The sequence below is a fragment of the Sturnus vulgaris genome, chromosome 10, assembly GCF_052056855.1.
Source record: "Sturnus vulgaris isolate bStuVul1 chromosome 10, bStuVul1.hap1, whole genome shotgun sequence".
Classification (NCBI taxonomy): Eukaryota; Metazoa; Chordata; class Aves; order Passeriformes; family Sturnidae; genus Sturnus; species Sturnus vulgaris.
In genome coordinates this window covers 14,727,118-14,751,459 of record NC_142252.1, presented here as the reverse complement: position 1 = coordinate 14,751,459, position 24,342 = coordinate 14,727,118, and the positions used below count along the sequence as shown (strand labels likewise).

At 48.2% G+C, this 24,342-nt stretch overlaps 1 long non-coding RNA gene across 1 annotated transcript; it reads left to right on the top strand.

Moving 5' to 3' along the window:
* The first annotated feature begins 47 nt into the window (after window positions 1-47).
* LOC148222669 (uncharacterized) lies at window positions 48-5,690 on the top strand. The gene is made up of 2 exons (XR_015805739.1): window positions 48-128; window positions 1,086-5,690. It is a non-coding gene; the product is annotated as an uncharacterized LOC148222669 (long non-coding RNA).
* Window positions 5,691-24,342: the final 18,652 nt, after the last annotated feature.

Below are 24,342 nucleotides of genomic sequence, written 5' to 3'. Positions count from 1 at the left end.
CAGCGCGCTCCGGTTCGGCGGCGGGATGCGAGAGAATCCTGGGCTCCGCGCCGTGGAACTCGCTGTGCTGCGCTCCGCGCAGCGGATCCCGGCGTGGTGGGATGCGGGGGTCCGCGCGATGGATCTGGGTATGAAGGGACGCGGGGGTCCGTCAGTGGGAGCGGTGTCCCGGGGTGGTGCGGCGGGCTCCGGGGGCCGTGCGCGGGGCTCGGTGGCGGTGGCGGCGGGGCTATGTCTCCATGCACGCCCGGCCTGTGCCGCCTCCCGCGCCGCCGGCACCTCTTAAAGGGCCTCGCTCTGCCGGCCGGCCCGCCCCGCCCGCGCCGCCGGCCCGGCCCCGTCCCCCCGCAGCGAGCCGGGGGCTGCTCGGAGCATCCCCGCTCCTGAGCTTCTCAGTGACGTCGGGAAATGCAAATCGGCCCGCGGTGATGTCAGTGGCAGGCTGCTGCCGCTGCTCCCGCTTCTCCCTGCCGTGCCCCGCACCTCCTCCTGCCGCTCCTCATCCCCGCGCTTATTCAAAGGATGCTTGGTTTTGTCTCCCTGCGAGGCTGCTGCTTGGAGCCATTTTTCGCTGGGTTCTCTACCCCCCTCGCCTTTCTTACCCCGGCACCCTCCTTCCTTCGGGAAATCTGCAAATAAATAATCTGGGATGGGCACAGTGAGTGGCTGGCGAAGCTTTTTCAGCTCCCAGCTGTGTGTTTGTCTGGAGTCCTCCAAGATTTCTTTCTTCCAATGCTGCAATGCCCTGCCCTGCCAAAAATGTTACTCATTTTTTTGAATGAATTTTAATGCTTTCTTGTGACGAGACGCTTGGCAATGCAGACTGGTGACACATGAAAAAAAAAATCTTAGTTGGCATTTTAAATAATCTCAGTGTTGAACACCTGTCACCAAGAAGTTTTTCATATTAACACAGGTAATTTGGCTGAAATCAGCTGTTCCTGTATGAGGGGGAATAACCAAACCCTGGATTTGGCTAGGTGCTTTACTGTAAGATGTTCTGGGCTTTGCTACTCCAAAGTCTCTGCATACAGCACTGTTCTCAGTAGAGTCTCTCACAGGCATTGTGGCCTTGTTTCTTTCAGACATTTCAGGAATATCTGTAGAGATATTGCCTATCTTCTCATAGACTAAAATAGTTGCAAATGGGAGATGCTTGAAGTACACTTGGTCCAAGATCTTGTTACTTCATCAAGCCAGATGTTCCTCACGGTCATGCTGTGCATCCCTCTCTGCTGCTCCAGTGACTTTGATCAAACCATGCCTTGTTTATACTGCCGTGTCCAGGACCAGAAACCAGGCTCAACAGCCTCTCATCAGGCAAGTGATCAGATTATGGAGTCAGTTTACAGCAGTTTCACATAACGGAAGTTTTTTTCCACATGACCAGAGATTACTTCTTGGTGAAGATCTTTCCAGTCTGGCAAAGATTTCATCACAATTGTCTTTGTTGCTATCTTGCAAATTGGCACAAAATGTTTTAAAGGTTTGGGTGTCCCTCCACCCTTGTGCCTGCCAGGCTGGCATGCTGGGGAGGGTATTCACAACAGGAGAACAACAGGAGAACAGCACCCTGAAGGGGTATCTGCAGTGGGAGGGGTACGTGCTGTTACCATTTGCCAGTGCAAAACAAAGGTCTCAGGTCCAGATAAAGCCTTTTGCAAACAAAAGTTTATCAGCACTCCTCTGGCAGCAGAGGCGACATTATGGGGGGGCTACTTAAACATTCTCAAGGGTCCCAGAGGTGCCACTGGTGACTGTAGAAGTTTAGAGCTGGGGACACCCCTGCCCCTAATAAAATGCTCAGCTTTCTGGGTGCATTTTCTGAGCAATGCATCTCAGATGATCTATTTGCAGAAGTGCTGTTCCTAAATCCACATTGCTTCCAAGTCAGCAACATCTCTGTGCTTGCAGTGGTAACTGAGGCCCTGCATAGGAAGGAATGCAGAAAGTACATGAGTGATTGGAGAGAGAAGGAAGTCAAACAAAATGCTTTATTTCACACTGCTGCATGTTCTGGTCCAGATGATTTTTTTTCCATTAAAAGTTCTTTTCAAAACACAAGAAAACGTTCTTTGTTCTGACACCCTGCAACCCCATTCTGCTGCCCTTCTTGAAGGGTTTTCTCTGTAGGCACCCATTCACTTTAGGGCCACACTGCCACTACTCCACTTTTCAGTCTCCCTGCCTGGAGTCACACTTTCTTTGTTCACAAACATTTGGCTTTCCCTCACCTTGACAGTCTGTTTTAGTTAATTGCAGCAAAGACCTCAGCAAGAGTTGGCACACACAAGGCTCTTAATCCAGTGCATCTTTCCAACATTTGTGCAGTTGCTTCAACAACCACCTTTAGTTTTATGAGCCTGCTCACTGCCAGAGCAGCAACCAGATGGAAAGAAGTTTGCTGGTCCCTTTATTGTGATTCTTATTCCTGCAGAAGATCTGGACTGTAACACCCAGCAGTGCTGCTGCTACAGCCATCAATGCCATAGGCTAGGCAAGGTGGGCTTGCCTGCATGGAGCTGGAAAGGAACTGGGTTTGGAAGCTTTGCATATAAAAAGAGAGGGTTTTTCACCCAGCATAGCGATTACTGGTTTAGGATGTTACAACTCTGAATCAGGCCCCAAGATGCCTTAGATATCCCTCATGCCTTTAATGAAAGGAATAATTCTAAAAATATAACAACTCAGCCCGTGTTCAGATGTTGATCCTGGCCCCTGTGCAGTTGTTTTGAAAAACCTTTTCCTACATAAATAGGTTCATCTGAAGCTTTTTTTTTTCCTTGACAACTCTGATATATGAGTCAAACCACTGATGATTTGGCAACAAGATAAGAGCAGAATTTAAAATGCTGTTCAAAATTACTTTCCAACATGCACTTTACAAGCAGACCTAGGTTTCAAGCCCTCTTTGTTTCATTTGCAGATTTGCTTTTATATATAATCATGGACAAACTTTATAATTCCAAATCAAACACAGGTGACCCCTTCAGCCATGTACCTTAGTGAGACAGAGGGCTTTGAATCAGATGGAAAAGAACAACATGCCCTTATTAAAGAGCTTTGGGTTTTGCCTCATGTACAAAAGTGGAAGGTAATTGAATATATCACATCCATTAGTTAAGTACTTCATGATTTAGACCCAAATCTGTACTTGAATTCCATGGAATGCCTCCATCTACCCAACACCTTTATTATTGAAGAGGGTGTGAGAGTGGTTGTGAATGTCAGTAAATGTCAGGAAATTAATACCAAATAAAAAGATGTACTACAATATTAATCGTGCACCATATTTTGAGACTCTCTCCTTCTAGAAAAAATCCATCATCAGAGTTGTATAAAACTGGCTTCGGGCAGAGTGAAAGGATGAGTGACCAAGGAGGAATTTTCTCTGTAAATTATTAATCTCGGTATAACAAGATGTAGCACATTGCAACAGTGTAGAATATGGATGGAGAGAACACAAAGTGCCTGCTGGGGATGCCACTGCATCTGCTCCAAGCTTTACCTGTCATTTTTTTGCTGGTGGCTTACAAATCTGCTGTCCCACAGCTGTCCCACTGTCTGTTTGGGCCTGTCTCTGATGCATTGCTCTGCATGGGTTGCTGATGACTTAAGGTCAACACAAGTGAAAAGGTCTTTAATTTTTCTTCCTAAGCACTTTAAATTTTACTTCCTTCTAGCAATATTTCCGTTGGCTCAGGACCTGGGAGCAGCTATCAGTTTCTCCCAGACATCTGACCTGTGATCAAACACCAGCTGTTGTTATTTCATGAACTACAATCTCAAGAACCTGGAATGTCCTCTGTCCTAGCAGCCCTCTATCCTGACATTTCTCCAACACATGTCCATCTCATATCTTGCTGATGACAGCCTCATTTTTCTTAATGACTTCCTTTTAACATTATATCTGAAGAAGCACAAAATGACTGCCAGCAAAGCTTTGCTTACAGCATTGCTAGAAGTGCATGACCTGCTCTTTATCCTCACGCAGACTGCCAAGGTCATCTCATGTCCTCCTTTGCAGCATCCAGAAAAGTTGCCTTGGCACAGGTTTGTCCACTTCTCTCTCTGCTGCACACCATTATTAATAAAAGCCTTGACAGCTCTTTTTTTTTGTTGTTCTTGTCTGTCCCGTCTCTCTGCTTCGTTTCATGGGACTTACTGTACCTCTTCCTGTTTTGGACAGGGTTTTGTGTTCTAGAATTTGTCATTGCTTCTCTACTGCAGCACAAACTAAAACTAACTCCCCAAAACCACCTCTGCAATCATCCCTCCATTGTGCCTCTTGAAGCTTTGGACATGTGTGCTTTAGTTTGCAAGTGCTTTGTGATACACAGAAACCCCTGTGCTGCCTCTGTTATAAAAGCCTTAATACAAGAGCACAGACAAATGCAACATAATATTTGCTGTTGGCACTCGGCAGAGAAATACAATCCTATAAATCACATAAGCAGAAGATCCTTGTGTCTTCCCATGTGTAGACAACAGTATAAACCTTACTGAATTCCAAGTGCCTTTGCACTTTGCTTACTTGGAAACTTGGACTTGACTGATGTTGTAAATTAAAAAACAATAAAAATAAAGTTCCAGAAGTATAAAATACAGAAAGGCACACTGGTTTCTTGAAGGAGTTGGCTCCATGCCTGTCACGTTTGAGCTTGGATTTAAAATACTTCTATGGCCTATATTATTTGGGATGACAACAATTAATAACACTAAAGAATTATTATATTGTGCTCTACATACCACTTTTCCTACACTGACAGGCAAAAGGTTTTACATAACTAGAGCTGCTGTTATGAACAGGAAGGTACCTATAAATGATATAAACGGGGAAAATTGAATTGGAGACTCATATGACACAGTTATTTTCAGTGCATAGTCGGGAGTTAATGAGACGTGTGAATGGTTTCATTGTGTAACTGTCTGAACTTTAGCTGTAAGCTGTGGCAGTTCCAGAGCGTGAACAGGGTCCAATTCATGACAGCTGTAATTGGACCAAAGTTGGTGACATTGCCAAAATGATGGGTCAAGTGCAGAGCGTGTGCTCGCACAGCCGGAGCCTGGCTGCAGCTCCAGGAGGTCACAGACAGGGATGGATGGATGGATGGATGGATGGATGGATGGATGGATGGATGGAGTGCCATAGGCTGCTGAGGTTTTGAGGGACACAGAATTCTTCTAGGAGGGGCAGAGCCACAGGTGACACTTCTGTCTGACAAACTGCAGCCCTTTGTGGTGGTGAAGGGAGAAGAAAGATGGGATGGCAGAGAGAGGCCACACAGAGCAAACCTCCTCTTCTGCCCAAAATGAGGTGGATGGAGATGTGTGTATGAGTGGCCCAGGCTCCCGTGCAGCTGGTGTGGATGTTTGCAGACTCACCATCTCTCCAGGGAAGAGCTTCCCATGAAAATCCTGCCTGTGAAAACCTTTGGGGTGAACATCTGGTGGATTTGATTCCCAGGTTTCCTAGTGCTGGCAGCTCTGGAGCTGTTCATGCCAAAAGTGTGAGGACTGAGCTGGTGTTGAGTGACATGGAGGAATCAGAGTGAAAGTGAGATGTGGGCATTAAAGTGGGACAACAGGAAAATATTCAGGAGTTTCTCAAAAACTATCTGAAGCAGACTGTGTCTTTTACTGGAAATGTTAAATAAACCCTCATTAAAATCAATATAACTACCCCTAAATCCAGTGTGGCCATGTATTTCCTCTGTATGACCTCATGCTTATTTTTTGTATGCATTAACTTATAATCTGAGCACCTTGATGCTTTTTTTTTTTTTTTCATTCCTCTTATCAGGTCATGTCTGGTTTCAAAATATCAATCAGGTCTCAGAAAACATTTTAAAATAAGATTATGAATAAGCCATGGGGCAGCTGAGCCAGCTCAGATAGATGCTGCATCCCATCCAAAATATAATTCTCTAACAGCAATGTTTTATCCACAGACCTGCCACCCTGCATTGCCCAGCAGTGAGAGACTGTGACTCCAAGAGTAAATATTTGTCTTCCCCACAGAGCTCTCCACATGAGCCAGACTCCAACTTATTGAAGAAAGAAGGAAATGTCAGGCAGGGGGAAGAGGCCCACAAGGAGAGCAGCCCAGCAGGAGAGAATGGGGAGTTGTGGCAGTGGGAAACCCAACATCCTGCCTGTGAAACCAGAGGGGTGGAGGAAGCAGCAGTGGAAGCCCAAAAGACAAAGTCCACTGAGGAAATGCAAAAGCAATCTGGCAATGGTAGGACACACTCAGCAGAGAGGAGCTCCCTGGTCATCACCAGCAGTGATAACTGTGATCCATCACCCACCAGCACCACAGCAAACACCAGAGGCTCTCACTAACAGCGGCATGGCAGAGGGGTAGAGGGGACTCCTGTGTTGTCAGTCTTTCCCAATTTTAATTTTATGATTCAGTGAAAAGTGGGGGATGACAAACTATTAAAGACATTAAGCTGACTTCTTTCACAAGGACTGGGCTCCCTGTGGCTCCATTTCACAGTCCATCTTTCCTGTACATTCATGCAGTTCTGACTGAGCTGACCAAGAGGTGCAAATAACATCTGCAGCCCTATCAGCTACAGCACGAGGGAAAGCAGAAGAAATTATGTGCATTTAAGTATAAATTTGAATAGCTTTTCATCTCCTTAAAGACCTGCCCTAGTTAAAAGTAACAAATCTTCATGAGGGTGAAGTGCTGTTGAGGAAGATCACAGACACTGCATGCAGAGAGAGAGGTTCAGAGGTGATTAAAACTACACTTCAGACCACATTTGGCTGAATCGTTTTTACTGCAAGGTGTTAGGTTTATATGGCCATAGTTTTCATCCTAGAGAATCCTAAAATGTTCTGCTAATGCTATACACATAAAACTCACTTCACTACAGCTGTTAGGCAGACAGATTGCTGGCACACTGCTTCCCACCCAGATGTGGGAAGGGAATAACCAACCCAGGACATCTCAGCAAAATCCTGTTTTAAGGGAAATTACCCCTGGGAAAGGAAGCAGAACTGGAATTCTTAACATTTTGTGTAATACAGAGTCCTCTGGCAGGTCTTGGTTGCTCTTTACAAATGTAATTCTGGAACAAGAGTGCTGGAGCCAAATGTGTGGCCCTGGGGCAAATGAGAGAAAACACAAAGATTTCAGTTGTGCTGGGAGCCTGTGATGGACCATGCCCTGATTCCCCTGGCAGTGGGTCCATAACATCTACACTGCCATGCTTGGCACCAGCTTGGGAACACACAGCAGCAGGGGCACCTCCTGCCCCCCAGCCCACGAGAAACCTCCTGACAGTCACTCAGCTCCAGCTGAAAGGAAAATGACAACTGAGGTTCTGTGGCCAGCTAAGGTGTGCAGGAGATGGCACCATCATTCCTTCTCTCGTCCCATCCCTTGTACCTGTGTCAATGACTGGGGAGAGCTGGATGCTGCACAGATGCTCTGTAGGGCATTCCTGCTGGAGAAAGGGCTGGAAGGGGTGAATGGAGGAAGGAGACTTGGAAGAAGTGGATTAATGTCATTATTTGTTGAACTACTGCAGGCCAGTGGAAAACATTCAGTTTGGAAAAGATTCTGCCAATCCAAGGAATGACATGTTCCCTCAATCTCTCTTTTCCTTCTCTTCCCCCATGGATAATATTTAGGCTTCATTAAAGCTGAACTAAAGCTGGACAAACTCCCTTGCAGCAGCAAACTTACTCTGGTTTCACAGTGGTGTAAATTACAGAAAGATTGGAGATGGAAACCATGGGATATGGTGGAGCAGTGGTGTAGGCATAGAGAGTGACTCCAGTTTGCTCAAGAACAACACTTGTGAGATTTGTACCTGCCTCAAGCTCCCCTGTGCCACCCTCTCCTACCCTTCCAAGGGATGGCAAGCTCCAGGGACACCAACTGCACACCAGCCAGCAGAGGAGGCACAGAGGGTGACTGTAACATCAGCTGTGGGACATATGGAAAGAGCAGCAAATCCAGATGGTGACAGTGAAGTGGAGGGGAGCAAATACCCTGTATCTCATCGAAGTGTTCCCTATAATTACAGATATTGCAGAATAGAAACACTCTTGAAGAATGAGAAGGGAAATGGCCTCTGTGTTCCCTGTGGTGTAGCACTCTGTGAAAGCTGATGTTTCTCTGATTAGTGGCTGTTTGTCTGAGGGGAGCAGGAGAAGGCTGTGGAGGGAGCAGATTCCCAGCATTCCACGTGCTGTGCACCCAGGCAGGCGTGGAAGCAGCCTGAAACCACCCAGGAGAGAGGAATCAGCTCTCTTGACTCTCCTTGCAGGGGACACCCATTGCTGGCTCAGGCATGGAAGGTGAGCACCTGAGTGCCCCAGCAGAGAGGATGCCACTGGCACAGCCTGTTCAGTACAGCTTCAGCAGTTCCTCTGGGCCCTTTTTTTGGCTGAGGATGGACTGGAGGGAGGGAACAGATTTCAGCCTTAATGTAATCACTATAAATAGACCCTAGTGTGCATTCGCTCCCTCTCCCCTACATTGCATTACCTCTGGGACTTGTCCAAAAAAAGATTCTGGAGGGTAGCCAAGAAGGGATGATGTCTAAACACAGTAGCAAAGACTCAGTTTTCCTTAATTTTCTGGTTTCTGTTTCAGCTTTTAGTGGAAAATAAGTAAGACACAGACAGTGCTGCTTTTGTACCAGCTCCTTGCATCGAAGGACTCAGCTGTTAGAAATTAGACTGTGGTTTCTTCTTTGACCCCTGTCATTTCTGCAGAGAGCAGTGATCTGGTCTCACAGGCATCCCCCTGGCCAAGCCTTCAGGACTAGGAGTGAAATTTGCTCTGTATGCCAGGTCAAGAGTGGTTTTTGAAGTATGTGTCCAGAGAAGGATAGCTAAAAGCCTCAGCAACCTTTTGCTGCATTAATCCATCATACTTTGACAAGCTGATGGCTCAAATGAGCTGGATCCTTTATGGAAGGAGAAATGATGTTTCTCATGAGAAGTGGGATTTTAATGGCAGAAGAGATATGCAAAATCTTTAATCTTAGTACCAGGGTGTGTTTCTATTTAAGGAGATTCTGACCTTTTTTTGTCAGGACAGATTGCTGTGAACCTGGCTTTGCAATGGGCCAGATTGTATATTTATTTCTTTAAACAGCCTCCATTGTTGTAAGCCAGGAAGGTCACTCAGAGCAGCAGCTGCTGAAGAGGCTGGCAGGCGCCCCAAAGCAGAGGTCACCAGAGCACTTCCAGAGAATTAGCAGTCGGTTGGGTGGAGATGCAGGCCTAAAAAGCATCTCAGAATCTCAGAAGGTCCTCGGCCACAGCTGGATGCTGCTCCAAGCTTTTAACCAGCACATGCTTGGATATGCTGGGCTGGATGGGTTTTGAGGGGGGATTCACTGGGGAATGTGGGGAGTGTATTCCTCCCCAGCTGGAACCTAGTGCAGTATTGCTGTGAGTTTCCACCATCCTTTTTGCCATCCTGTGCTTCAGGGCCTCAGTTTGGTTGGCATCTGCAAAAGCAAAATTGAGCCTTTATTTATAGGTGGTGCCCCTGCTTACACTACCAACAGCAACATTTATAGTACAAATTGCTGCATAGAGGAAAACACAAAGCTCAGTTTTGTTGGGGCATTTCCCACTGGAACAGCCAGCAGAAATCCTTTCTGCTGAAGAGTAAAGTGCTGTGTGAGAAGAAGAGGATCCTACTCCACTTTGGGCTCAGACCTCTTCTTGCCACTTTAGTCGTGACAGAGCTCGAATTCTCTCCTCTATGGCAGCCCCTGAAGGGGGCCAGAGCATCCCTGTGGCCAGGAGGTCGTTCAGATGAAGCTGCAGGCAGGCTTTTGAAGCTCAAGATTTAGATTGAGGTGAGACACATGAGGGAACAGGACTCTTACTTCCCTGCTATGATCATCCCCATGGGTGTCCAAAATTCTCCTTTGCTACTACAGAAGAAGCAGGCAAGGCAACAAGAGCCCACCCTGAGGGCTCGAGGATGCTCTCAACTCTTCAACAGAGATGCCAGAGCTGTTCAGAGGGCAAAAGGTCAGCACAGCCTTCAAAATTTTCTGAATGCCATTGTGGAAAATGCCCTGAAATGCCTGAGCCCTGCAGCAGAGTGGGTAAAGAGGCAATTCCCTACATCGAGTGACAGAGCCCAAAGAGAAAAGAAATAAGGGATTGGTGGGGTATGTGATCAAACCTACACCCCTGTGGAAGTCTTGATGAGTAGTCAGTCTGTTGTTTCACAGACAGCATGGTATCTTGGGACAAATTCTGCTGATACATTACAGGATTTTCAAACACATCTTGTGCCAATATTCCAAACTTCTGGGAAAAGGAGAGTGTATGGGGGATTTTGTACCCAGTTAATTTTATGGAGTGCATTGAGTAAGGGTGGATTTATTTTCTGAGCTAGACATGGTTTCAAACATGGCTTTGTGTTTCTTCATTGAGGAGGCAGGGTACCATTTTATTGCCTTGTGTAAATTGCTTGTTGTTTTATTGAAGCATAAAAACACTTGGCAAGGCTACAGTGTCCCATTATCTTTAAATTGGGTGGGCAATAATTCCTTAAACAAACACAAAACCTTATTAAACCCTCAAATACCTAGAAATCAAAACAACATAAGAACAAGGACATCCCATATGCTGCGGGTAATGAAGAAATTAATGTGCTTTTTAACTACTGAACACAATTAGATCTGGAAAACCACCTTGAAAGCTGAAAGAAAAGCATGTCTGATGTTAACACTGCCTGCAGTGTTTCCTTGTGTTTCTTTCTGCTTCTATGTCTGCCTCAAAGCCTGCTGCACTGCTGGTTATAAGCACTGACCAAATCCCAAGGAACTGCTGATATTCTGCTTCCAGATGCAGATACAAATCCAGCAGGGAGATGTGGCAAAGGGGAGCTGGCAGAGATCCTTGTATTTGCTCAGCCATTGGAGAGGGATGTGTGCCAGCACTGGACTCTGCACCAGGGCTGTTGTGGTGTCTCTTTGAACACACACAGGATGGAGATCAAGCCATCAGCTCACCCCCTTCTGCAGCAGTCCTGCTTCTGTGAGAGCTGACCTCATCTCAGAAAAACCTCAGCACATTCAGCACATTCAGGAATTTGTGAGTCATCCCTGGGAAACGTTTCTCCCTCTGCACTAACATCTGAGCAGAATAGCTCACACTGTGCTGGCCAGAGCTTCCCTGCCTGGTAGGGCTTCAGGGGATTTTCCCCAAATTCATGAAAGCAGCTTGCAATCAGCATCCTGCATATCAGTGACACCTGGAGTGGCTGTGCCCACAGCTTTTTTCTTCAACTTCTCCCTCCCCAAAGAGCATCATCCTGGTGGAGATGCAAGGGACAGTCCCTAGGCCAGGGGAATGGCTCATGGACAGCACAGCAGAGACAGAACCTGAGGAGAGAACACAGCAAAATCCAGCTGTGATGACAGTGCTGAGGGTTAATACTGACATAAGGGTCAGTACCAGGTAGCAGCAACCAATAGCACCGCCCAGGGCTGTGGTTTTAGTGACCAGCCCTCAACCCCCAGCTGCTTTAAAACTGCCATTCCCTTTGGCTCCTATCCTCAGCATGGCACATCCCCAGCCAGAGGTCACCTGGAAGCAAAGAAGCCAGCTTTGAGCTCCATGGACATGAGGGATCAGCAAGACCTATTAGGAGTCCTGTGCTCCAGTGGAAGTGAGAGGCTGCAGTGATTTTTCAAGCTCATGATGATCAGGTTGACAGGAACACCAAAAGTCTGTGACCTTCTTCCTCTCTCAGCAGGTCTCTGCAGGACATTAAAGGTGGCCCTGCAGAGGTCCCAGAGGACCCTGCCCTGGAGAAGGACACATGTAAAAGCATTCTTCAGCTCTGGGACAAACGTGACAGGAAGAAATAACAGGCAAGTAGAGAACCCAAAGTAAAACAGCTCTGTCCTTTTTACACTGAGGAGGCACCAAACTGCCCATCAGTGCTAGATTTTCCCTAATTGATGCTGTATTCATTCCACACAGACTTTCCATGAGGGGAAACGATGCCTGCTAAAGGTGCCCAAGGGAGGTGTTTGGTTTTCCAGGAGAGCTGGAGCTAGCATATTTATGTAAAGAGAAACCATTCAATATCTGAAGCCAATCCCATCTGCAGAGAGGGCCTGCTCAGTCAGATGTCTTCCCCAAGTGTAGCATTTTAGGGAAAAGAAGGCTAATTCCTGCTCTCTGATGGGAGGATGGTGTGGAAGGAGTTGGGACAGCTGGAGGAAATGGCAGTAAAGGCATGAGGAATTCTCATAAATCATCTGTGACCGGTTGGATGCTTCATTTTATGCTTAAGCCAACATGCTCACTCTCTGGGCCAAACATCACTGATTTTGTTGGAGTTTCCCCAATGAGGCTTGGCTGGGATAAAATGGGACCTTTTTTCTTTAACTTTGTGTCCACTTTTTCATCACAAAACATCACAGGAACTCATTCTTTCCCATGCTGCACCCCCAGCTTCGCAAGCACACAAACATTCCTGTGCGAGTAGAATGAGCTGCTGTGCTCAAAAAAGCAGTATGTGAGGTTTTGGTGTGTCCAGCCCAAAAGCTGTGTCAAGGCTGTGTTTCTCCTGCAGGGTTAACACAGAAGTGGGCAGAGTTAGCCCCCATAAAGAGAAACCAGCTGCCAGCTGATGCCAGGAGTGCTTCATCTCTGCAGTGGTTTGGCCATGGAGATTTATTCTGCACTTAAAACAGAAAACCTGAAGTCTAATGCATTTCAGTGACATTCAGCAATGTGACACCCAGACAATAAATTCTTGCATTTGTGAACTGCCTGTCAGCATGTCAGGGAGAAAGTGCCAGGCAGGCACCCATGAATACAGCCCAACTTCTTCTCAACCAGGCCTCCAACCATCCTGGTTGTCTTATTTTTGTCTTAGCTATATTTTCTCTCTTTTATCCAAACAGCTATGAGAGAAAAGACCAAGATATCCCTCCCTTAAACATGTTTTGAGATGTATTTTTGTCATATATCAGTGCTACCCCTTTATTTCAAAAATGTTCTGCTTATTTCCAGCACAGACTGTAAAGTCAACAAAACACAGAGCCAAGATCCGCCCCCTGGGGCAACCACTTCCCCCTGAAAGGCTGAGATAACTAACATTGCCCTGCACCAAAATGGTCTCTCACAGAGACACGTGCAGGTGAGAAAATCAGACAGAAGTCTCTCCACATATGGAACATTTCAGTGGCTGTCAGGTTAAACTCTGCTACCACAGGGCAAGAAACTGGCAACTGTGTTGGTTTACACCAGTTATGGAGCTGGTCCAAGCATTAGATGCAAGGTTTATTAGGCACCTCATCATGAGACCAGGAAACAACATAACCTATTATATACACAGGAATTTTTATTATATTTATCTGTTATGACAGCACTCGGGGTTTGTGCAAAGTGCTATAAAAATCCAGAATAAAAAAACCTCAGTCCTCCTCTCTCAGGATCTCACAATATAAAAACAGAAAGCAGGTAGACACAGAGGAAAATGAATAAAATAGAAATTTATGATGCCTAAGTTCATGACAAAAACAAACCTAGGGAAGCTCCCCCTTCCCTCATCCCATCCAGTCCCCAGTTATGGGAGAAGGGTCCCAGTCCCCTGCTGCCTTCCCTGCCCTCAGTCCCAGCCTGGCACCTTGCATATGGGAGAAGAAATGAACCCTCACTGTGAGTTACAGGATTAGGTGGGTTTGACATTCATCCAGTAATCCAAGAAGATAAAAATACATCAGTGTTGAGCCTGGCCAGGTTTCTTAAAGAGGCATAAGACCCCAGAGATCCACAGGACTGATGCAAGCCCAGGCAAGGTTGAAGAGCCAGGGACACTGAAGGCTAACCACAAATAAATGGCTTTATCAGGTCATGCAAGGAAGTTCTCTGTTCCTAAACTGGCTAAAGAAAATGAAGGATAATGTGAAGCCCTCTGAAATCAGTGTCAGAGCTGAGTGCTTTATTTTGTTTTCTGCTCTTCCTGTGAGCTGAGTGCTCTACAGGAGATCTCCAGGGCATAATGTCCATTATTCACTCTTCCTTCCTCCTTCCCCCTCAGCATTGTGGTTTGCTCACACCACAGAGTAGATGTTAATGTCATATGAAATAATTTCATCCTCTGTTTTCTCCTCTTCCCCTTGTAGCTTCAGTGCAAGTGTTTAAATGCTGCTCTGAGGACCCAACTTCACTTTCAGCTTTTCTCTGACTGTTTTATGTTGCCTCTAAATTCTGCTCTGATACTCATTAATTTCTTTGTGCAAGAAATAAATGCCATTAGCTACATGTTAGCTGTCTAAAATTGATCCACACAAAATGAAAATTAAATATAGCAACAAATGTTGGTGTGCCTACTAGGGCATCAATGTGCTGATTTTTCAGACTATGGCTTATTTGTTCTATCTAGAACACAATTTAATATTAACATCGGCTATATCAGTGAGCATCTACAAGCCCCATCACACTGAGAAGTGCTACAATAAATTTTTCAGACACCTGTAGCTTGTCCAGTTTGGGCAAAGCAGAAAACCTCCTACTCAAAGTGGGTACTCCCTGCCAAACCTCCAGGCTTGGGCAGCACTTTGTTTTCACAACAAACCAGAGGCAAGAATGCACAAAATGACATATCTGCCCCAAATCTTGGCCACAGAGAACAGGACGATTGTAGCTGAAAAATCCTAAAACCATGGAAATGCCTGAGATGGACAGACCCCATGGAAACCTTTAGCTCAGAGTACTTAACAGAGTTATAGAAGAAGGTCTGGGAGGTGCTGCCCAGAAGTGCAAGTGGGCCCCCAGCCCACGTTCAGTGCCCATAGGGAACAAGTCTGCAGCAGTCGCCAGGGCTGACCCTGCTGATGGACAGCTCCTGCATCATGGCCAAGCTCTGGCAGCTCTCCCGAGACAGATGTCCCTGTGCTGCTGGGACAGAGCCTTGAGGAGCACGGCTAAGCCTCATTAAAAGCAGCATGAGTAGGAGATGGCAGTGGAGACCATGTGCAGCCTCTGCATTCTCCTCCTCTGAGGCTGAACAGAAGCCCAGATGGATTATTTTCAATATCAACAACTATTTACTGATCTGGGAGGGACTCTGCAGGATTGTGGCACAAGCTTTGTTGTCACAGCATCCGGTCCCTGCTCCAGTGAATAATTAGAGTAACTGCTGGAAAGAGGGAGAAAAACATGCAGAGAGGCAGAAGGTGGTGTGCAGGACACTGAGCTGGGGCCAAGCTCCTGGCAGGGGCTGTGTGAGGGTGGCCCTGTGCCCAGACAGAGCTCGATAGGAGATGCACAAACAACTGTGCTGCACTGAGGCCTTGGCATGGGTGTAGAGGGACTGTAGGACTGGACATGCCATTTTCCCCTGAACTGTAAAACCACCACTGCTGGCCACTCTCACTCGTTTGAAATAGCAAGTGTTTGAGGGCTGGGCCAGTTCCAGGTTGGATAGCTTCATTATGCCTAGTTAAATGGTCATGGTGGGTTTTAATTAAGCTCATAATTCTTTTTGATTGCCTGCTCTAGGCATTTGTGCAACATCACCAGACTAATCAGACCATCACTAATAGACAAGTGTGAGATGGAATTCGGGAGCTCCCTATGGCCATACTGTAATTGTCATTGCTATGGCACCTTTCACAGCCAGGTAAACTGTCACTAAATCACTTGCACAGCAGATGTTTGCTTTTCTGACTGCAAGCAGGTTCATCTGCCAGGATGGTTAACCTTCTCCAATGAAATCTAAAGGATGATGGCTCCACAGCAAGCTGTTAGGAATCCTGCTTGGACTGTCCTTGCTCCAACTAGCCTAGAAGTAGAGAGAAAAGACAGCAAAAATCAAAGTAGTGAGCAGGTCTGTGTTTGACTCTCTCTCCTTTGGTGGCACTTGAGTCCATCAAGACAGAGGTTCAGCACTTTCCTGCCCAGTCTGTGTCCTCCTTGCCAGTGTCACTGCTGGGCTGGGCGGGCTGATCTGATCAAGTCACTGGTTGGTTTTACTGCTGGGACTGCCTGGAACAGCCACGTTGGGAATTCCCTGGGCAAGGAGAATGCTGCGTGGCACCAGACCAAAGGCATCACACTCACTCTGCAGAGCAAGCACGACTCCTTCCTGATGGTCATGGTTCCCATGGAGATCCTCAGAACATCAGCACAACAGGGCTTGAGATAACCCCTCCTCCCCCCCATCCTGAACAGATTACAAATAATACAGGCAATGCCCAGCCACTGTGGGGTTCACGGCCCCACTTTCTAAAAGAAGCCTGTTTGTTGCATGGTACATTTGGGGTTGTGGAAAAATTTATGAAGTGTGCTTGTACTTGACAGCTTTTTCCAGGAGGGCTTTGAGTTGTTTTTCTTCCAAGAGTCTGCATTCAGTTACAGCCTGGAATATGTGATCTCACAGTGTTTGTATTTATACCTCTCACAAAACCATTTTTACAGGCCCAGTATCTATAGGTTACTGTGAGGCACCGAGTGAAGTCATTGCAAGGTCACCTCGGGGTGATGCCTCCTACGTGCAGAACATCAGTTTGGCTGCAGGACACCTACAGCTGAAGCCACTTTCTGTAGCAGTGAACTGAAGAAATTCAAGCAGGGGATATTAATCTGATGAAATAACACAATGTGAAGGGAAAATACACTCTAGGGAAAACACTCTCCTGGCAGGGGTCAGTCATGAGCATTCGATAATGGAAGGGGGCTTTTCCATCACCTGTTCCCACATTAGGAAAACGTGCAGTTCTCTGAGCAGCAAGCTCAGAGGGCTGTTGCTTTCAGGATTTCTTTAAACAGCCCTGACGCCTCATGATTTAAAATTTCCATAGTGAGATACTTCTGTGTCTAGTCCAAGATTCCTCAGCTCTCCCGGGAATATTTTCCACACTACACAGGTGACACTCTTGTTACATATTGGTATAAGAGGAGGCTGTGAATTGTCATTAAACCATGCAAGAGATCTGGCTCTTGCATGGAGGGCTCTTTTTGCCTCTGATGAACCCCTTGTCAGAGAGAAAAAAGAAACCTCCTTACTGGAGGAAAGGAAAACATGGCATAATAGAACAGAAGAGGTGCAGAAGAGGTTTGAATCTCAGCCTTCAACTCCAACCTTGCAGCCTTCCCTGGGCAGTTGAGAAGAAGGAGACACAGCCCTTGTGAGCTGAGTGCATGGAACATCCGTGATGTGGGAAAAAAAAGTGTGGACACTGTGGAACTCCTGAAAATCTACATCTCAAATGTCCTCCTGAAATGAGCTCTGCTGCACACACAGCTGTGTGAGTCTGTGGAGTGGGACTTGGACCTTGTTGTGTTACAGAAATGGGATAAACACAGGCCTTTTGGGTAATTTGGCTCATTTGCCAGATAAGATCTTTGCTCAGAACAGAAATACCAGGCTACATATTCCCACAACGAACTGAGGTTAAGAAACACCCTCATTTTCAAACTGATCACTGAGATGATTCCCAGTGCTCCAAATGCCCAGAGCTTTTAAGAAAAAAATGTTTCCTTTTCCCTCACTCAGGACTTTGTTGCTCTTGTTGGGTTTGGTCTGTTTTTATGAGAGACCTAAGTGATAGCACAGCCATTTCCAGAGCTCACTGCTGCTGATTATTTTATCCTGTGGAAAAACTAAGCCCTCCTTTACTCATTAAGGCAATCAAAATTTTCCTGCCAAATAGCTCAGAGGCATTCCAGCACCCACTAGAAGTGGTGGTAGTTTTCTCACTGACTTCAGTGGGCACAAAATATTCCCAAGACTGGAAATCCCAAATTACCTGCATCTGTTCTGCACATTTCTGAAGCATTCCAGCTACTAACAAGACCATCGTGTTGGAAGAAAAAGTACAGCTATACAAAACATTAGTGAGAATGTGTGTCTCGCTTTAAGTCCTAGTCTACTCCAGCTGATTGGAAAACTGCCATGAATAAATCAGGATTTGGCCTCACAAGTGTGCTGAAAATCAAGGCCAGCTCAGCATGCTGCATGTGCAAGGAGCAGCCCTTGGCTTGGGCTTCATGGAAGGGTATTATTCAGTGTTATGGCTCCTATGGCTGCCCCAGGAGTTTGGATGTTTGTCCACAGCTCCCTGTTCTCAGCTGCTTGGGTAGGACCGGTGCAGGGGGGAGAAGGAGGATACAGTGCCCTGTAAACTGGAACAGTGACAGTGGCTTCCCTTCTCTCCTTGGAATGGGAGGCAAGGCAAGAAGGAGAGTATAGGAGTGTTAGAGAGAAAGTACAGGACTGTATGGCCTGTATTTTGGGAGCTGGAGGGTAGCAAGCAAGTGAGGGTCTGTATTGCAGAAGAAATTTGGGATGCAGTGAGAGGCAGCGAGATTTTGGGGGGCATATGAGGAGAATGAACCACTTGAAAGAAGTTATGGCCACTCTGGTCTATCTCTAACTCCTAACTCCAGCTCCTGGTCTCATTCTGCTGCCTTCCTCCCAGCTCTTCCTTTGGGGCTGGAATGCAGAGAGGAGAGCTGAAAACTGAAGCAAGAGCAGAGGAGGGACAAAGATGCCAAGAGGAAGGCCTGAGGATCATGCTGGATCCAGGCAAGCCCAAGGAGACAGAAAATCTGCAGGAGATGACCACGAGGGAGTCCTCCTGGGTGTGGAGATGCTTGCCCAGGCACTCATCCTAGGACAGTTTATATATTTTAAAGTATAAAATCAGAAAATATCAGCCCATGGTGGAAGGTCCCTCTGTTTCCCTTCCCCTGCACTGTCCTGCCCCTCCAGAGGACTGATAACCTGTGCAGGTGACATGCTGCTCCCCCTCACATCCCCCTGCTTTCTGGTGTCCCATCCACTCCCACCAAAACACAGCAGTGCCTCAGCCCTCGATTCATCTCCTCTTGGAGGAGTGAGTCCTTGCCATCTGAAAAGTATCTCCCTTTAATAGGGAAAGATAAAAAGTAAATTTAATTTTGAAGAAGTATAAGGATTAAGTTCACACAGTTCTTGGTAAGAGAGTTAAGATGTACAAGGCAAAGAAAAGAGAAACGATAGCACAGGTGGGGCACTGAGCAGTTCTGCCATCCCATTTGGATGTCTGGAGTTACAGCTGGCAGCCTCTTGAAAGGGACACTCAGCATTTTAGGGACAAAGTCGTTTGGCTGTACTGGGAAGGCAGAAAACATGATTTGGGTACAAAGTCAGGCATTTTAGTGACAAGTGTGGGCTGGAGAGGATTAGCAGGGCACAATGCCTTCCTTCTCATCCCCCCCTTGGCCCTTCATTCCCTGCCAGGCAGGCGAGCAGCCACCCCTGAAGAAAGGGCAATGGAAGGAAGGTCAGAACCAGGCGGCTCCTGGGCTAATTCCTGCCTCCATCCTGGGTGAACTCCTGCCTCCATCCTGGGTGTACTCCTGCCTCCAGCCTGGCTGAACTCCTTTCTCCATCCTGGGTGTACTCCTGCCTCCATCCATCCTCCGCACGGTCCCTCGGCCGAGCCCGGGTGACAAACGCCGCTGTCCAGCAGCACAGATGAGCAGCACACGCGGGGCTGGGTGTGATGCGGTGCAGTTTCGGGGCTCTGGGCTCCTTGCAGCCGGAGGCTCGGTGCCCTGGGGGCAGGATTTGGGATGGAATCCCGGGATCGCTCCGCTCGCTTGCCCGCAGCCCGCCGGGGGCGCATCGCCACCTGCCGGCCACTGCTCGCCACCGCCGCGGTCCCGGAGCGCCGGGCGTGGGGCCGGCCCCGCTGCCGAGCAGCCCCGCGTCCCCCGGCGTCCAAAAACAGCCATCCTCTTCACCCTGCCGCCTTCCAGCCCTGCAACAGCTGCTTTCCCATCGCACGCCTCTTCCTCCTTGTCCCCCCCGAGTTCTGAAGCGCTCGAGGCACGCTCTGCCCCAGACAGGGCTGCGGAGATTTACCGGGTGGGAATGTGTAAGTGGAGCGATGCTATTTATGTGCTTCTTGCCAGCTTACTCAGGATGGAGAGCTTGCAAACCCTTGCAGGTGAAGCCAGTTCAACACCAGACTTGGTCCAGGGACCTGAAATCCCAGGCGTTGGTCTCTGCATCAGACAAATGAGCTGATGAAAGAACCATGCTTGCTGCTAGAAAAATGAATGGGATCACAACAGCTTATTTCACACAGATTGGTTGTGTCAGTCCTGACAAGGTCACATACACGAAAGGTTGCAAAAACTCTTCTGGGAGTCTCAATGAGAGCAGTGTGCTTTGAGTTCTCAGATGAAGTAAACACTGCCTGTGTGAAAGGCGAGAATACAACCATGACACTTCAGATACCTACAGCATTTTGCAGAGATTAACTAGTTAACCCCCATCACCACTCTAAGCAACTTGCTGAGGCATCATTACCCCCCCATTTTATACTTCAAAAGTAGTAGAATTTCTCCAAGCCCAAAATTCAGAGCCAGCAGTTCCCAGACTCTAGGCCAGTGGTCAATCTAACTGCCTTTGCTGCCATCTTCTCCAGATAGAAGGATGAACAAGGCCTGTCCATGTAGCACGAGACACAGGTGGGGCTGTGTTCATGATTTCTTAGGTTAAAGGAACAACAAACATCCCATGATCAGTCCAGGATGAACTCTTTGACTCAAATAGAGCTAGAAATCTGATGGACTGACCACCTCCAGCTCATTTTATTTTCATGTATCAAAGAAAATTGTCAAGTTACAAGCCTTGTAGGCTGGTGTTCCTGTTTATTTTAAAATCTTCTTCAAACAGCCTCCTGAAATCCTACTTGACAGTGAGTCAGCCCTGAGCAGGGGATCCTTTTTCTTCCTGGAAAGTAAACCCAGAGTCTGCTCCAATATCTCAACATTCCCACTTGTGTAGACTTTGCCAAGCTCTGCCCACAGACATCTCAGAGCAGGTCTTTCACAAAGCACAGCCAACAGGGCATGAATTGCCTGTGTAAACCCCACACTAGGTATTGTAGAACTTACGCTATAAGTAATGCAAGACCAGAAGGCTGCTCCTCAGTCATGACTGCCTCTGAGGTATCAGTTTATTCTGGAGATGTTTTTTGTGTTTAAGCCCTTTTCAGGCCTCATATCTTCTCTTTGTAGATGCTAATCTGACTGTCCAGAGTGGTACAGAAACTGTGGTTTCAAAGGTGTGCAAGGGCCTCCATCACAGCTGCTGCAGATACCAAAGGAGCAGCAAGTGGCACTGGGACAGCCCTGCAGGAAGCTGGGACAGGCTGCCACAATCCCCTGCGTGCCCTGAGGAGCACTGAGTGGAGAGGGACACTGGGATGATGAAATGCTGTTACAGGCTCTGCTTTAACTGCTGCTGGACTTTGCACTGGCTAAATGCACCTTCCTGCCTTGTCCAGGGACAGATGCCTGTGACACAGGGTAACGTGGACAGATGAGTACAGGAGCCTTGCACGCTGCTTGGGCCATCTTCCCAGGACTTGCTGCCCGTGGCTTTCTGATCTTGTTCTCCACAGACTGTTCTCACTCACCAGTGAGCAGAACAACTGCTGGACAGGTTGAAAATGTGGTTGTCAGCAAACGGGTCACATCACATCAGGAGCCAATGTCCCAGCAGGGATGGGAGATAAAAATTCCACCCCACACCCTTCCTCTCCTCATAGCTAGACAATGAATTTCTCATCATTGTCCTAGAGAAATCCTCTCAGACGAAGATCTGGAGGAGGATAAGAAGGATCTTACAGACTGGTTCAAAGGGTTTGGAGGCAAAGCATGAGAACACACCACGTGGAGAGGCAGACAGTGGGGCAGCCAGGAGCAGCACTCTGGTGTTGAAACCCAGGGCAGGAACTCGATGGAAAGGGATGGACAGACAGCAACAGACTGTGCAAGCCCAGCATGAGCAATGTCGTCTGGTTGGAAATCCACGCTCCGGGGAGCGGCTCAGTGCAGGCACAGCCTGGGTGAGCACCTGCAGATGGAGCTGCAGCAGCGGCATCCCCTGCCTGCAAAGCCCAGTGCCTGGTGGGTGACGCAGGCAGCCAGAGGGACACAGAGACTCACCAGGCCACAGACTTTGTCTCAGGTTTGTGGAGGCCCACCAGGCTGGGGAACAGTCGTGTTTAGAGGAATCTGTGGTGTTCTGCAACTGGTTTCCTAACCAGGGTGAGAAATCTCAGAGATGGGGATTGGACAAAAGTGCCCTGCCAACAGCAGACACACCCAAGCCTTGTCAGGGCATTTCATGGAAAATAAGCTGAAAATGGTGTTCAGCACAGTTTAAGACACGGAGTGGGACTACCATACCATGCACCTGTAGAGCCAGCCTTCACCTTGCCAGGCTTTTCAATTAGCATAAATATTCAATATTCACTGGCCCAGAAAGACTGACCCTGTCCCCAGGGCCTGGCTATAGGAAATTCTGCTAGACCTTACTCCGATTTCTGTCTTTTCCTGCAAGAACTCCTCTCAGAAGAAAAGCCTACATGTCACCTATTATCCCTCAAAACACTCTGTGACCTCATACAGTTTTGTGGAAACTGTTCCTACGAGCCCTCCTCACACACAACCTCCCCTGGAGCAGAACAATGTCCCCCAGCTCCCCACAGCTGTGTCTCAGCCAGGGGGACACAGGGCTGCCTGCACACGTCTCTTTCGTGCCCCATGCCCCTTCCCTGTGCAAGGTCAGCTGCTCTGGGCACTGCAGGATGCTCGGTGCCTCTGCCAAGTGCTCCCCTGGCGTGGTGCAGCTCTCCAGCAGCTCAGCTGGCAGCACTCGCAGCTCAGCTTTGGAACTGGGAGTGCTGGAAGTGGAAATTCATGCCAGAGCCATCCAGGAGCAGCAGGTTCCTGCATTCCTGGAAAAAGAGGGAAAAAAAAGCCCAACAAACCAGCAAGTGAGGAGAGCTGGGGGAGTCCAGCTGTTTGTGTCAGTCCATGGTGGGGTGGGGGTTAAAACTGGGGTGCTACAGCTCCTGCAGAACGCTCTGCTGGATGGTAAAGCAGTCTCTCTAAGCCATTGCAGTTTGAAAACAAAGTCCATCCCTATGCACCCCTCCTGGGTCAGGCACTGACCCCATTTTACCTGGAAAATATCTATTTTTTTGCTGTTATTTGGTGTGAGGGCAGCCCGGAAGGGTGGGGGTGTACAAAGAGATGGTCAGCTGGCTAAATAGAAATGCTCAGCAATACAGAACAATGTCTGCAGCCCGGTTCATTTCTCTGCCGAGCTCCCTCCAGCCCTCCGGGCCCATCTCCTCATCCCAGCAGCAGGATGCTGCTCCCGGCGGGATAGGAGCCCTACCCATGGGTTCATCTCCCAGGCTCAGCTGCTCCGAAGTGACCCCACTCCCTGGGAAGGGGCTGCTCGATCCAACTATCTGGGAGGCCGAACAAGGAAAGTCTTTCTTGGCAAGGGAGAAGGACCTGGGAGGCCCCCTCGGCTCAGGTGACCCATCCGACCTCCATCGCAAACAGCTATAAATCCTCCCACTTCCCCAACGCAGCATTCCCGGGCACTCCCCCCTCACTGGAGCTGGGCCTGGCTCTGCAAAGCATGTCAGAGCTGGCTAGCTTGGAAGGTAAATACGCAGCTGGCTGACTTACTACTTATCAGAGGGTTTTTCTGGCTGAGAATGGAGCTGAATTTAACCAGTGCATGGCAGAGCTGGGCACAAGGTATCAGGTGGGCTTTGCCAGGCTCCCTGCAGGACCAGTTCTCCCAGATCCCTTTATCCAGCTTCATCAAAGGCTCGGTGTGGCAGAGAGCTGGGGGTGTGAGGGTGGCACAGGGCACCCCCAGCCACCAGCCAGGACCCTCTCAGGCTGTGCAGGTGCTGTGTTAGTGGTGAGCAGTGCATTCCATGGGCACAGGAGGATAAAGATCAGGACTGGCACCGGTATCCCCCATGGATGGACTGCCTGCTCAGCAAGTCTTTAAAGAATGGTTAATTTGATGGAGATTAGCTCAATCTTCCTATCTCCCCTCAGAGCCTCTCCCACCTCTGTTCATTTGCAAAAGAAAGCTGAAAACAATCTGCCTCATTGCCCTTCCTCCACTGGTTTTCTCCCAGCTCCATCCCATCATTCCAGCAAGGCTGCTCTCAGAGTCCCCACATTCCACTGTCACCTTCTCACCCCACACCTCCACCAGCCTCTCCTCCCCAGCCAAGCCTCCAAGCACCAAGCACTTCCCCCTCTCCAAACCAATCCTCCCTTCCAGGATCACCCCGCTCTACCTCCTCCCACCCCATCCTCTTTCCTGCTGGCTTTTTCTCCCTCCATATAAGCCTTTCGGGGAGGTTTGGGTATCTGCTCCCCATGCGGGGAAAGCCCTCTGACACGGCTGTTGCCTTGGCTCCCTGCCACGCAGCATCACAATTTTGGCTAGCCTGGGGCAGAGGGGAGCCCGTGGGTGCCCCGGCCAGAGACCAGAAAGGT